The sequence below is a fragment of the Pteronotus mesoamericanus genome, unplaced genomic scaffold (genome assembly GCF_021234165.1).
Source record: "Pteronotus mesoamericanus isolate MK-2021 breed Mesoamerican mustached bat unplaced genomic scaffold, CSHL_Meso_final contig_2, whole genome shotgun sequence".
Classification (NCBI taxonomy): Eukaryota; Metazoa; Chordata; class Mammalia; order Chiroptera; family Mormoopidae; genus Pteronotus; species Pteronotus mesoamericanus.
In genome coordinates this window covers 28,529,021-28,543,487 of record NW_026555084.1, presented here as the reverse complement: position 1 = coordinate 28,543,487, position 14,467 = coordinate 28,529,021, and positions in this window count along the sequence as shown.

Genomic DNA, 14,467 nt, shown 5'->3' with positions numbered 1-14,467 from the left:
ACAAAGGTCTTAAGGTCAGAGCCAAGGGGGGGCGGGGCGGGGGTTGGGGGGCAGGGGGGAGAGATTGAATCGATCTTCCCAGGCTGTATCTGTCGTTGCCTTTTCTTTTCCTATAACTGGCAGGAAATCTGACCCAACTGCCATTTTCTGCATCACAACGCCCTAGGATCTTCCCTAAACTATGTTTAAAATGGTCTCTTTTTTTCCCCTAAGTTCGGTATATTTCAAAATATCTGCTTCTAGCAGCCCCAGCTGGTGGCCGTGAAAAGGAAAAACCCAGATTACAGCTGACTTCCTTCTTGTGGGATATGTTTGCTCTTCTAGGAGAATTCATACCTACTCCCCAAACCCCAAATTTCTTATTTTCCTTCTTTTCCCTCTTTTTCTCCTTCTCCTCCTTCCTCCCCCTCCTCCTTCTCCTTCCATTTCTCCTCCCACTCCTCCTCCCCACCGCCGGCCTCGACCCCACCCCCACCGCCCCATGCCGCTGCCAGTCAGAACCCCTGAAGAAGGGTACCACCTGTGGGGACATAGGGGGAACGCAACAGTCATTCCACACAAGGAAACGTGTTATTTCTTATGGCAGCACTTCCAAGGGTCCCTTACACACCCAGGAGAAGTTCACAGATGTTACGTACACACCCAGAGTGGCCCCGCAGTCAACTGACCACACGTATAGAATGCTGCGTTTCACACAGAAAAAGGTTTCCGTAGAAGCCCTCGGAGCTGTTGATAAGCTGACACGCACCGTCACCGGCTGGGAGGTTGGGGAGCGCGTGGTGCTCCCCAGACTCTGTTGGCCACCCCCTGCCCGCGCCCCATGCTCACCCAGCCCCACTGTGAACTTGAAGATGGCGGACCTCACTATTGCCTGCCTTCTACTTTTGGTTATAGCTTCTTTTCACGCAAAAATTTAAAATGTTGATGTTGTAAAGTTTCCGTTATTTCCTTTCTGATTTTCACCATAACGCCTCTTTTAAAAACATTTTCCTATCTCAAATTCAGGAAGATACTCTCTTTGTATTTTCCTATAAAACATTAAAAAAGACTCGTCAGTTTAGGTCCATCAATGATGCGCTTATGTGTATGCCAAGCCAATTGTTTCACTTGCCCAATGATCCACAGTGCAAATAGTATCACAGACTAAATTTCCACGAGTGTGTCAGTCTGTGGATGACTGAGGGTCCCATTCAGTTGCTTGGCCAAGACAGGGGTGTCCCTCTTCCTCAGGTTCCCCAGGCAGGCAGTCTAGAGACCTGACACTCTCCACACACCTTCTGTGTTGCTTCAGTTCGGAAGGCCTTGACCTCACGGTCCCATATTTGACGCTTGCATTCCAAGCAGCAGGAGGAAATGAAGGTGATAAAGAGAAAATGAGCAAACACTCTCAGACGATCCCAGAAGCTGCCACAGGGCAACTCTGCATCGATCCAATGGGCGAGAACTGGGAAATGGGGCCTTTATTCTAACCATCATGCACAGGGAAAGCTCCGTACGCTGTTGGAGAGTCAACGTGGAGAGACAGCGGCAATCTCTGCCAAGTCTGTTTCTGGGTGACTTACCCTACTCCAAGGAATGCCTGAACATTTTTTAAAAAACATTTTTAAATTGTTTATTTATTGGGAAATTAAAATATTGAAAAAAGACAAGAAAGTAATCAGCTACAGAATCAACTACAGAAATGACCGTAATATATATGCTCCTTTAATAAAAAGTATTAAATTTAATTTTACTTGAATTTAAAAGAAGTTGAAGTGAAACTGAAGGAAGAGTTGAATTTCAAATAATGTGTCTTGACCACAAGAGCTATTACTTCCTAAAAGATACCTCTGAGGTTAAACAAAAATTGTGAAAAACATCAAGAGGTTAGAGTAATTTTTTGTTGAAGATTGTATTTATTTATTTTTAGAGAGAGGAGAAGAAAAGGAGACAGAGAGGGAGAGAAACATCAAAGTGTGGTTGCCTCTCATGTGCCCCGCACTGGGGACCCGGCCCACAACCCACACATGTGCCCTGTCTGGGGATTGAACCAGCGACCCTTTGGCTCACAGGCCAGCACTCAATCCACTGAGCTACATCATCCATGAGTACAGTGACTTTTTAAATTACACATTTCAATTATGTGCATGTATTAGCTCCCATGATTTTTTTCCATCTTTCCATGTCCCTTGACCCTGCCTCCTTATACTTACAGTATACTTTTGTTACTTATACTATATCTTTATTTTCCTTTTAGAGAGAGAAACATCAATGTGGGATGAGAAATGTCACATGAGAGTGAGAGAGGAACATCATATACGCCTCCACCGGGAATAGAACCTGAAACCTAGGTATGTGCCTTAACCAGGAATCGAACCCTCAACGCTTTGGTGCACAGGATGATGCTCCAACCAACTGAGCCATTCAGCCAGGGCTACTATTATCTTTGTATTATCCAGGTTTATAATAATCATTACCTGTTCTGTAAAAACATAATTGCATAGTTAAGCAATTGCATTGTGATAACGAAAAACATGGAATAAGCAATACCAAGAGGGTCACTTAACACTGAGTCAGGAGGTTATCAGGTTAGTGGATCCTCTGGGCCCATGCACAGTGGGTGCCTCCGTGGCTACACTGTTGCTGAACTCAGCTCAAAGCCAGTCACAACCACTGTGGAGCTGCTGGGTGGGCACATACGGACTTTACAGCCTCCTTGTATTCTTTATCTCCCTCATCTGCATGTTGGAACTAACCAGTCCCTGTTAACCTAGACAGCAACCCTCCTGTGCATGAAAGGAGTATACTTTGTGCTTTTCACTGGTTATAAACTTGGCCCTTCTTTGTTCTCTCCCCAAAGAAGTTTGGGTCGCTACCTATATTTGTCTCCTGAGTTGTAACTGTGTTTGCTCAAATAAATGATTCTTATTCTTTTTTGTAGCCTAAACTTTTGGGTTGACGCTTAGTATACAGTCTAAATTTAAATGAATTCAATGCTCTCCCCTGATTCTTTGATCAAGACTTTTCCATTGGCAAGTTCCTCGTTTGCATTCATCTCTTAATAAACAGAATTTCGTTGTTAAGCTGTTTTTTTCAGGAAGGGTTTTGGCTGTTTAAGCATGTCTTTGTTGCCACTACACTACGCTCATCTGGGCTGGGCGCAATATTCTCAGGTCTCACTTTCTTTCCCATAGAATGTGGTAGGTTTAGCTCCTTCTCCTGGGAAGGGGTCTGAGGCTGGCCTCACTCTTCCCCCCTCATCGCAGACTTTTTTTTCTTGCTTGTATTCCTCAGGAAGTCAACCTTCTTTTTTTTTCTTATCTCTTTTTTACCTCAATGACTTCACTGAGATAGGTCTCAGTATTAAACATTCTGAATCAAGCTTTCCTGGAACATCACATGTCTTTCAATCCGCAGTTTTGGTCTCATTTTTCCTGCCTTAGACATGCTCCTTTGTCTCTACTTTTAGTTTCCCTTCTTCGGGGATATCAAATACTCCTTATAGTGGATCATCTTTGTCTGTATGTCATTTCTATTAATTCTGATTTCTTAAATCTCTTTATTGTGTTTAAATGCCCCAATTCAGTAATTTGAGTTTCAGCAGGGTTGGTTCTCTTTCTTATTCATTCTAACGTGTTTATTTGTTCTGTAAAAAATACTTTTTGTCCTTAATTCATTTCCTTTCCATCAATTCCTTTTTTTTATGGCCCCAACTTTGGGCCTCCGACTTATTAAATTCATGTTCTTACTAAGTCACTTTATTTGTGAAGCAGTTGTGAAGAATTTCTTTTTGGGAGAAGGGAGGAGGATCCCTTGTCTTTTGCCCACTATTTCCCCCTCTATTTACCATTAATAATTTGCTGTCATGTGTTTGCATCTATTTCTTGTCATCCTGGCACTGTACAGAGCTTTCTTTTTCTTTTTTATATGTTTTATTTATTTATTTTCAGACAGAGGGGAAGGGAGGGAGAAAGAGAGGAAGAGAAACATTGATGTGTGAGAGAAATATCAGTTGGTTGCCTCTCGCACACCCCCAACCAGGGACCTGGCCCACAACCCAGGCATGTGCCCCGACTGGGAATCGAACCAGACACCTTTCAGTTCACAGGCCAGTGCTCAGTCCACTGAGCCACACAAGCCAGGACTGCACAGACCTTTCTTTATGCTGTTGTAACATAATCGGAGAGGGGGAGCTTACTGACCGTCACCCCACGGTTGGAGACCAGTCTGTTTTTCTCTTGGAGCAAAGGGAGAGGCTGAGTGTTTGGATTCTCTCCACTCTCCAGTCTGGAGGGGCGGAGGCAAAGCGGAGCGCTCAGCAGAAGCTGTGTGACCTCCTATCCTGAGGTTCTGATTAATGTTCTGCACGAGGCTCATGTCACTTGACTGGGGCCGGAGAGGAGGACACTGTACACGTTTCCCAAGGAAGGGGGATGACCCAGGCTTTAGATCAATTTCTCAAGTAGGAGTGCTGTCTGGAGCCTTTATTTCCACTAGCTGAGTCAGCTCTGTAGATCACGTTCCCTGCTTCCCCTGTGCCTGTCTCCCCACGCACTCTTTAACGCCGCTCGCTCAGAAGAGGAAGAATATAAGGGCATGACTCCCATCTGTTTCCTTTCAGTTTCGGGGCCCTCGGGAGAGTGTTCAGGGTTTTGTCACTTTCTGGGCACTGAGGACGAGGACTGGGTGGGGAGCAGCGAGGTTCTGAGCGGCTCCTCGCCGCTCGGAAACCTCCTGTGTCTCCCTTTGGATGCCAGACCTGAAGTGTGTTGTCTTGGTTGCTGACAGTCAGTCTCCCCCGTGGTCTTACCTACTTTCTTTTATTTTGTTAGGAGCTGAGGTAGGGAAGCTCTGTGGGGAAGCCCTGAACCACGATCCGTATCCGGAAGTGCCTCCACACATTTTTAAAGCGACATTCGCTGCCCCTGGCTCCCAGGTCTGACTTGAACCACGACCTGTGAGACGATGCAGGGCAACTGCAGACCCGAGGAGCCCGCCGGGCCCGGGTCCGAGGCGCGGGGCTCCCAAGTCCCACCACGTCCCAGCCAGGCAAGCCCTCTCCCCGGTCGGGCAGAACACGACTCCTAAAAGCGAGATGTCGGAATTCCAGTCAAATGGCCAGGTCGAGGCCTCGACCAGGAGCCCTGGCCTGATGGGCTCGCGGATTCTGAGAGAAGGCGCGGTTTTCTGACTCCTTCTTCCAGGACCGCCGGCCGCCGCCGCTGGCCCCAGGGCTGGAGGCGGGAGCCGTGTGGCACAGGGGGAACAGCGGGCAGAAGGCAGGCCTCCCCGCCGCCGGGTTCCCGGCTGTCCCCGCCTCGGGTTCCACAGCGGAAACTGCATGCTGCCGATGGGGCAGGACGCGTGTCAAAACTTAGTCCCGCTGCCTTCTGCCCGGGCATCTGGCGTGGCGCCGGGCACTCAGAGCACCGGGAGCGCCGGGGGAGGCCCGGCTGAGGGGGATCTCTGCCCTCTCCCCGGATGGGCTCCTCTAACGCAGGCGCTCCCGGGTCCCCGGGGAGAGCCCCGAGGCCAGAGTTCCCAGGGACACGTCCAGGTGTTGTGGGGCCTGGAGCGTATAGAATTTAAGAAAATTCTTTGAGGAAAAAAAAAATACACAATTATAAATATAAGATCAGGTGTGGAAGTGATCATTTATTTAAAATGGGAACAGAACAGAACTGGCAAGGGACTCCATGCAAGGCAGAGGCCTGAACATTTCAGGGACACTCCCGGGTCCTGGTCCCCAAGTCTGCAGGGACTCCTGAGGCAGCCTCCCGGCCCAGGGCTGCCCGCTAGGGAGGAAACCCCACTCCAAACCTGGCTCGAGGGCCCCAGGGCCGGGGTTGACAGCAACTTGGCAGGGGACTCCAGGTGACCTGACGGAAGGCCCCGCTCGTGGCTCCGCCCCCACCCCACCCCAATAGGCACCTGGAAACCTGGGCCTCTCTGAGGTGGAAGCATTTCTTCTCCAGAGTAGTTGCAACCAAAAGGAATTTTCTGGAAAAAAATAGGCCAACTGTCCAGTCACCAGAGAGCTACAGTCTATGTAAGTGGAGCGGCCAGGTGCTCCCTTACCCTCAAGGCCTCCGTCCCTGCAGCTGCAAACAGGTGGGACACATGCAGGTAGGAGGAAGTCCCGCAGGGCAACACGTTGGGGAGAGAGAGGGAAGTTAAAACGTTGTGCTTTTGGCAGGGGGGAATTGTGACCTTCAAAGGGCGTGGGGGACTTGAAGAGAGAACAAAATGCTTCACGCCGGCCAAGGTGCTGAAAGACACCGTCTGGAAGGAGACCGTCACCTGAGGAGAAGCCAGTGGGCAGGGCCAGGCCTAACAAGGGCGGGGCCGGGCCGGGGAGGAGGGGCCCGCCGCAGAGCACGGTTCTCAAACCGGCCGAGGCGCCACCGAAGGTCGAAGGTCGGGCAGAGCAGGGGCTCAGCCGGGGTGGGGGCCCGGACTCCGCCTCAAACTGCTCCAGTCCGGCTGCCTTGTATGTTGGGCTTTCATTTCAACAGAGGGTTCTTCTGCAGCTAAAAATAAGTCTGAAACCACGTCTCTGGGGGGAAGGTACTGAGACAGACAAAGCGGGTCTGGAAAAGGCTGCGGCAGGAAGGGACCCAGGGAAACCCCTGCGCTGGAATCGGCCGAGCGGCTGTTTTACCTGGAGCCAATGTGTGTGTTCGCCTGGGAGATCGGGAGAAGAGACTCAGGGAGCTGAGAGATATCACTCTACTGTGAACCAGGGGCAGCAATAAAAGTATATTAGCAATATAGAAAACACACACATGCACACACCCACGGGGCGGGGGGCCGGCTGACTGAAGAACGAAAACAGAACTAAGGGCCGGATGGACGCAGGGAACCCAGTTCAGGCGAATGGGTGAGCAAGCGCCAGGGCCCCTAACTCACCTGTTTGGTTCATACTGCTGGTTTGCTAAGCATTCCTCCCCTGCTCGCGGGGAGCAGGGCGTACTTAGGAGGGCAGAACAAGCCAGACGCTTTCAGGAAAGCAGGCGGAGGTCTGAGGAGTCACCCCTCCATTCCCTGGTGTGGGACAGAACTTGGGCCCTGTCGGTCCAGGGCCTGGTGTGGCACAGGACATCGGACCCGTGCAGGCAGGAGGATGTGGTCGTCAGAACAATGACACCAAAGATGTCCCTGTCCTAATTCCTAGAACTGGTGAACATGTTCCCTCTCCTGGCAACCAGGGCTTTGCAGATGGAGGAGCTAAGGAGCCAGAGACGGAGAGGTACCCTGGGTCACGCAGGCCGGCCCAGTGCCCACACACGCGTCTTCCTGGCAGGGGGTCAGGAGAGTCAGAGATGTGGCAACGGAACCAGAGGTCAGGACGCGGGCACAGGCACGGCGTTCCGCCCCAGAGCCCGCAGAAGGAGCGCGGCCCCGCACGCCTCAGCGTTAGCCCCGCGTGGGACCACGGGCCTCCAGAGCTGTAAGGCACCAAGCCTGCATCGTTCCAAGCTGCGAGGTGTATGTAACTTGCTACAGTGGCCTGAGGAAACTGACAGGTGACATCATGTCTAGGAGGTAGCACTCAGCTCACGTTGTCCAGATTCAAACTCCAGGGCCCCCAACTACCCGCTGAGTGACCTCAGGTAAGTTACGTGATCTTCTGTGCCTCAGTTTCCTCGTGTGCAAAGTGAGGATAATCATCGTCTTCCCCTTATGGGGTATTCTCTCCATCCTGCTCCACCTTCCCGAGGCATGACCTCAGCCACAGATGCGTGGACTCCGTCGTTGCCCACCCACCTCTTCACCCAGCTTTGTGCTGAGCGTCTGTTCCATGCCAGCCGCTGTTGCAGTGCTGAAGAGATGGGGAGGGAGCAAGGGGGACAAAGGACTTCATCTTCCATCGCTCTTGTCTTTTGTGAGGGAAGAAAGTCTTTCCCAGGTGCCCCCTAAAATCTCGCGCTGGGGTCTCGTTGGCAAGAAACAGATCACATGACCACACAGAAGTTTCGGGATTGCCATAGAGTGGCTCAGACTACCGCAATGTGTGCCAGCTGCGTTCGAGAGAACATTTAAATGTGCCATGGAATGCCAGAAAAACAAAGCCAGGCAAAATTCATGAGATGTGTTCAGTAGAGATAGAAAGTTGGTAACTCGCGAGACATGCTAGACATAGAAGGAAACATATGGATGTTGAGCATAAAAAGGATACAAGAAGACCAGAGTGTTACTTGTAGATAGAAAGGGATGGGAAAACCAAGAGATAAGGGAAGGATCATGCTAGTTCCAGATGGACAGCTGTCACCCCCAGGTCAGCCCCCTTGCTGACCCCCATTACGCCTCTGTCCTAGCCCCTCAAGTGCCCTTCCCTAGCTGCCCATGGGGTCGTCAGCGTCAGGGTGCGGTGGCTGCAGCCGGGGTGCTTGCCCCGTGTTTCCTCCCTGTAGAGCCGTTTGCTGAGCCCCTTTGTTCAGTCCCAGTTGTATCCTCCCAGCCAGGCAGGGGGCCGGAAGGCTGATGGGGAAGCCTGGGGCGGCGGGGGGGGGGGGGGGGGCGGGGGGACAGGGGAGGCAGCCAGCGTGCTCCCTGTGCACTTCCATGCCTCACCCTAAGTGGGTTCGCCAACCCTAGTTCTTCCCCCATGTTTCTCACTGCAAGCTTTAAAATAAAGCATTAGGTTGCGTGATCTTAAACTGGTCTAGGAGCCCTTCTGTTCATGACTTTGGGACAGCTTGTCCGGTAGAGTGCTTGGAAGTGTACAGATAATTTCCGACAACAAGCAATAATGACGTGGTCCCTAGGCTGGGGCACGCGGCTGTCTGAGCACAGCTGGAGTCCTGCTGTGGAGCGCGGGGTGCGGGGAGGGCGGGGCGGGGGGGCGAGGCGTGGGGGCAACGGCTGGGGCGTGCGGGCCTGAACGCGTGGGAGTTCCCTGCGTCAGAGACCCTGCGCTCATTTCAGATGAGTCCATTTTTCTGATAACCTGCAGGCGCAGGGCCGTTCGACTGCGTTCCCATCTGTGAAGTCCCTCTTGGAGGGAAGGGACGGGGCGGGCTTGTTTCTCAGGGTCCTGCTGGTCCAGGCTGTCCAGATGACAGAAGTTCTCGGACTGACTAGATACTGAGTCATTTAGTCACGACCCGCGCCACAAAGATTTACGGCGCATGACTGTGGGCCGCAGGCGCGAGGGTAAGAAGGGATGGTTACGGCCTGCCAAACTTCAGGGTTCAACAGGGAGGCAGGCTTACAAATCATTAATTACAAACATTTACAGCTGAACTTGGCCACTCACCTCTTCAAAAATCTCCCCTCAGCCAAATGAAATATGTTGGGAGTCAATTAGAAGGGCACACGCCCCAGCATTAGTAAGCCCGAGTCCCGGGCCTGCCTGTGCCAGCGCCCCACCCCAGCCCCTCCCCGCCGGCCTCCACCCGTCCCCTGGCACCTGACCCGCTCCCCTCGCCTGCCCGCAGAGCCCTGGCCTTGGGTTTTCTCTAGGCCTCCAGACCCCACGTCCTGACGCGTGCCCGCCTTGGCCCAGCAGCCCCACCCATCCTGCTGGCGGGTGTCTGTTCGCTCAGCCTGGCTCCTGCCCTCCCAGGAGCCCTCCCAGTAAGGGCCCCGGCCTGGCAGCCCCCAGCCCCCCAGCCAAGGCTTCCCAGCGGGGCTCACAGCGCCCCCTGCCTGGGATCCAGGGGAGGGAGAGGCAAGGGGAACGCTTCCCTGGGGATGACACTTGGACTGAGGCTTACACACTAATTTGCTCTGGTCACAGCAGCTACCAACACAAAGGATGGGCCCACCCAAGGCAAGAACACTCTCTAGGAATGAAGCCAGGGCCTCAGAGAGCTACATCAGCTCCTGCAGGCCTCCGCTGAGAGAATGACAGCAGGGCAGCGCGCATTACACAACCCCATCTGCTTTCTCTGCAGGCCCCTGCACCGCCTGACAGCGCTACCTCCCGAGGGTTCCTTGCTCAACACACCTCACGGAGTTGCTAGGAAATCCTGCACTTGTTCCTCCTCGACAGCCGGCCATTCTCCATGGCAGCTGCTCTAAATGTTAGCCACCCTCCCCCACCCCGCCCCTCTTCACTCTCAGCTGGGCCTGGGCCACCTGTTCACAAAGAAAATCCACCCATGCGGCCAACAAATATTAACTAAAGGCCTACTGCATGCTAGAGCCATGGGCGATAATCAGGCCCCATTCCTGCCCTCGCAGTCCAATAAGGGGTCAGAAAGGGATGGGCAGGCGAGACACAGGGCCCACAGGCCACACTGCCACCCAAGCCCCCAGGCGCGGGCTAGCTGAGGCCCTCACCCCCAACCCCACCGTCCCCCACTCCCCGAGCCCAACGCCTGTATCCACGGTGCCACCTGGGCCACCCTCCCTCTTGGCTCCAAGGACAAAGTGCCCCAACTCTTCCCCAGGGCATTTCCTTCCTTTTCCCAGATCTTAAACTTCTCCCTTCCTCCTTCTCCAGTCCTCTTATCTGGCCAAGACCCTCCAGTCGCCTCCACCTGAAAAAGCCCATCTTGACCTCCCACCCCCCTGTGACCCCTCCTTATCTCTCTCTCCTTCCCCTTCCTGTCTGACCTCTTGAAAGACCGGTCTACTTTTTTTAAGTCATTCCCGTGTCTCTCGTCTCTGATCAATCTGTCTTTTGTCTCCACAACTCCAAGGAAACTGTTCTTGTTGACACCACCTCTTCAGGGCTCAACCCAGTGGCTTCTTTTTAGTTCCGCTTCTACTCCAGCCTCAGCCCACTAGGCTCCTATTACTTCCTCTGTAACATTGTATATACTCACCAGAACAAAGAGCCAAATGTGTCAGAAGCTCAGAAGAAGAGTGGGAGACCCCTGCCCCCACCTCCCACCCATTGCTGGGTGGGCGCATGTCTTTTCAAATATTTGTCCAGAATAAACAAAAGTAGAATTCATGCACAGAGTTTGGATTTTTTTTGTTGTTGTTAAAGCATGAAAAACTACATCTCATTCCACAGGCTCCATCCCCTCCGCCCTTGATTTCCCACAGTGGGTCTGGCTGTAGCTCCCACCTCGCGGGGAGCATTTTTAGCCTTTGGATAACAAAGTCACGGGAGCCAAACTCCTAGAGGTCCCCACTGTGGCTGCAGTCTCTGAATCTGTGTTCCTCTTTTGGTCCACAGAAATGTTGACCCTTGTCTGAGGTACCTTGGACTTTTGGATTTTCTCCTCCTGTGCTTTGCCAGTGCCTTGGGTCTTCAAAGCATGAACTTTCAAGGCCAATGTTCTTGCCTGATGAGTGATTCTGTGGACGCACCAGTCAGACCCTGCTAGTGCCAAGCTCATACACCTGCAATGGCTCCCACGTCCACGGAGCAAAGGCCTTTGCCCTCATCGTGGTCGCAGCAGGAGCCCTCTGCCCTCTCCCCGCTCCCCGCTCCAGCCACACCGGGCCCCGGCTGTCCCCTGGGCGCTCTGGGCCGTGCCTTTCCCTTTCCGGTGCGCTCCTGCCCTGCGTAGGCTCGTGGCTCGCCTCCTCACACTCTGCGTCTTTTCTCAGGGAGGCCTTCCTGGGCCAGCCTCTGCGAAGTCGCAACTCTTCCTGCCTTTCCTACCCTTCATCCCTGCTTTATTTTTTCTCTTCAGCACTGGCCGCCTTCTCATATACTGTGTTCTTCCTTCTTCTCATGTGTCATCTGTGTTCCCCACTATACTGTGAGCTCCGTGAGGACAGGGATCTGGACCAGCTTTGCTCCCTGATGAATCCCTAGTGCCTGGGCACTTAGTAGGTCCTCAGTAAGCATTGGTTGCATGAATAAAGTTGCTGGGTTCATTTAGCAAATGCCATGGGTGCACACGGGTCCTCGTCAGTCCCAGCTCTTCTCATTCACGTTCCGAGGGCATGGCCAGGTCACAGTGCAGCCCCTGCCCTACGTCCTCTTTCCTCGCTGCTCTTTCCTCCCTCGGGTTTCCTGCTTCTCGGGCCTTTCCTTCCTTCACCCCCATGGTTGCTCCTTCACCTGCCCCTTCCGGACTGAGATTCCCCAGTCTTCTCCTGCTCCTTCCTGCCCTTCTCTCCCTTCTCCCTGCATGGGCTCACCCACACCCTCAGGCAACCACCGTCCAAAAGCTCCTGACTCCCACAGCCCCGGCCCAGACGTCTCTGAGCTCCAGCTCTTCGTTGGCCATTCAGCTTGTACCTTCCCCGTCTTCAGTCTATCACAGCGAACAGCAACACGGTTTTCCTCTTCTCACAAGACAGACACTGTCGGATTAACTTTGAATAGTCGCATTCCCTCATCACTGTAATAAAGGTCGCCGAATCCTGATGGCGTCCTCCCAAACATCTCTTCAGCCGGCCTCTGTCCCCCACCCTCCTCTGCTGCCCTCCGGCCTGCTGCGCACCCCCGCAATGGCTTCCCACCCGCCTCCCCGACGCGCCCTGCTGCTCCCCGCCCGCGTGGCCACTGGCCGGCTTCCTCAAAGCCATGCTGGCCGTGCATTGGCTGCTGGCTGCCCAGAGAGAACTTCCTTTTTTTTTTTTTTAAATCCTCACCTGAGGATATGTTTATTGATTTAGAGAGAGAGGGACAGAGAGGGGGGAACATTGATCAGTTTCAGTTGCCTCCTGTGCCGGCCCTGGGATCAAACCTGCAGGTCTTTGGTGTAAGGGATGACACTCTGACCAACTGGGCCACCCAGCCAGGGCTCTAAGAGAACTTCTTTGAAGCAGGAGTATAACCTTGGACAAGTGAGGGCGTCCTGATCTAGTGAAGGGTCAGAGGAAATTTCCTCAAGGAAGGAGCGCAGATGGGAAGAGGGGCAGGCAGTCTGTGTGGGGTGGGGGTGGGGGTGGAGGAGGAGGAATAGTCCGAGATGAGGGGAGGGAACACGGAGACCATGAGGCCCCTTCCAGGCACCGTGAAGAGCTAATGGGGGGGGGCGCGGGGGGCAGGGGGGTCATTGAGAGGCAAGGCCAAGACTCTCCATTCACGCTTCCCCCCTCTCTTCCCAAGCCCCCTTTACAATAACTGTACAGAAAAATTTTAAAGTACGTTTCTTGCTGCCACAGTATGGAAGAGAAGGAGAGATCTGTAATAAAGGATTTCAACAAATTTCTAAGAGGAAGAAAGTGGCAGGCTAAGTGTTCGGGGACAGAGCGGAGCTGGGGAAGTTGGACCCCCCCACGGGCCCCCCACGGAGTTGTGGCATCTGCGGGCTCGGCCACCCCGCAGGCCCGGGACTCCCGCGGCCGCCGGGGCATCGGGAGAGGGGCGGCAAGCCAGGGCTCCTGGGCCTCTTGTTTATGGAACAAGAGGCCCCCCATCCACCTTCCCAAACAAGGGTGGAGCAAGGCTATTTTTTAGAGACCCACACCTGGACATGTGAGATTCCAGAACTGCAGGGGTGAAGAACAGATCCTAAAAGCTCCTCTAAATGAGAAAAAGAAAGGCCACATGCAAGAAAAACGTCAGAACGGCATTATACTTCTCATTGGCAACATTGGTTGTTTAGAAGAAAATGGAGCAATGTCTTCAATGTTTTCGGGGGAAACTATTTTCAACCCAGAACTCTCTATCCCAGGCCCAGCTGTCAGTTCAGCATAAAGGAGAATAAAGAAACGTTCAGACATTTTAAAAGGTACAAAGCTTATCTTGTGTTGGATGTGGGAGAAAGGAGCTAGAAGGTCCAGGAGCTTAAGTTAAATTCATGTTTAGCATGAATTTATGATGTAGTCTCTTTTTGAAATGTATTTCTAGCTCTGTCTGCTGAAAAGGCCTAGAAAAGTCATCAACCCAGTAACAATGAGAACTGGTTTGTCCCAGGTCTAGGAGAGGAGATATACATGATGAAGCTGGTAAATATCAAGGAAGAATGAAGGAAGAGGCTCAGAAGCCAAATCAACAAAGTTTCTGCCCTGGCTGGTGTGGGTCAGTGGACTGGGCACCGGCCTGTGAACCGAAAGGCCGCTGGTTCAATTCCTGGTCAGGGCACACGCCTGGGTTGCAGCCAGGTCCCCATTTGGGGGTGTGCCCATCGATGTATCTCTAATGCATCAGTGTTTCTCTCCCTCTCTTTCTCCCTCCCTTCCCCCTCTCTGAAAATAAATAAACACAATCTTAAACAAACAAACAACATTTCCACTGGCTAAAGAAGGTATATCATTAAAGATGATAACTGTGATGAATCAAAACAAATGCATTCAAATTCATGAGTAAAAATTTACAAAGCTCACAGTTTCCTGTGGGAGATGCTAGGGGCAAATTATTCTGAAAAATGATAAATAGAATTTATCTGAGCCTTCCGATAGGAACCTCAGAGTAACTAAGTAGTAAATGACAGGAAATTTCTCTAGCACAGAAGTCTTCCAGCTAATAAGTGAAGGAGTGATAGGATTTCACCATGGTGGAACCCCCAGAAACATAACGGATCTAGGCAAGGATCATCGATGGCTATTCATGTTATAAAAAACAGACAAGGCGACATGATGTGCCTCCTTTTGGAAACACACAAATACCACCTATGAAGGTTCGCCC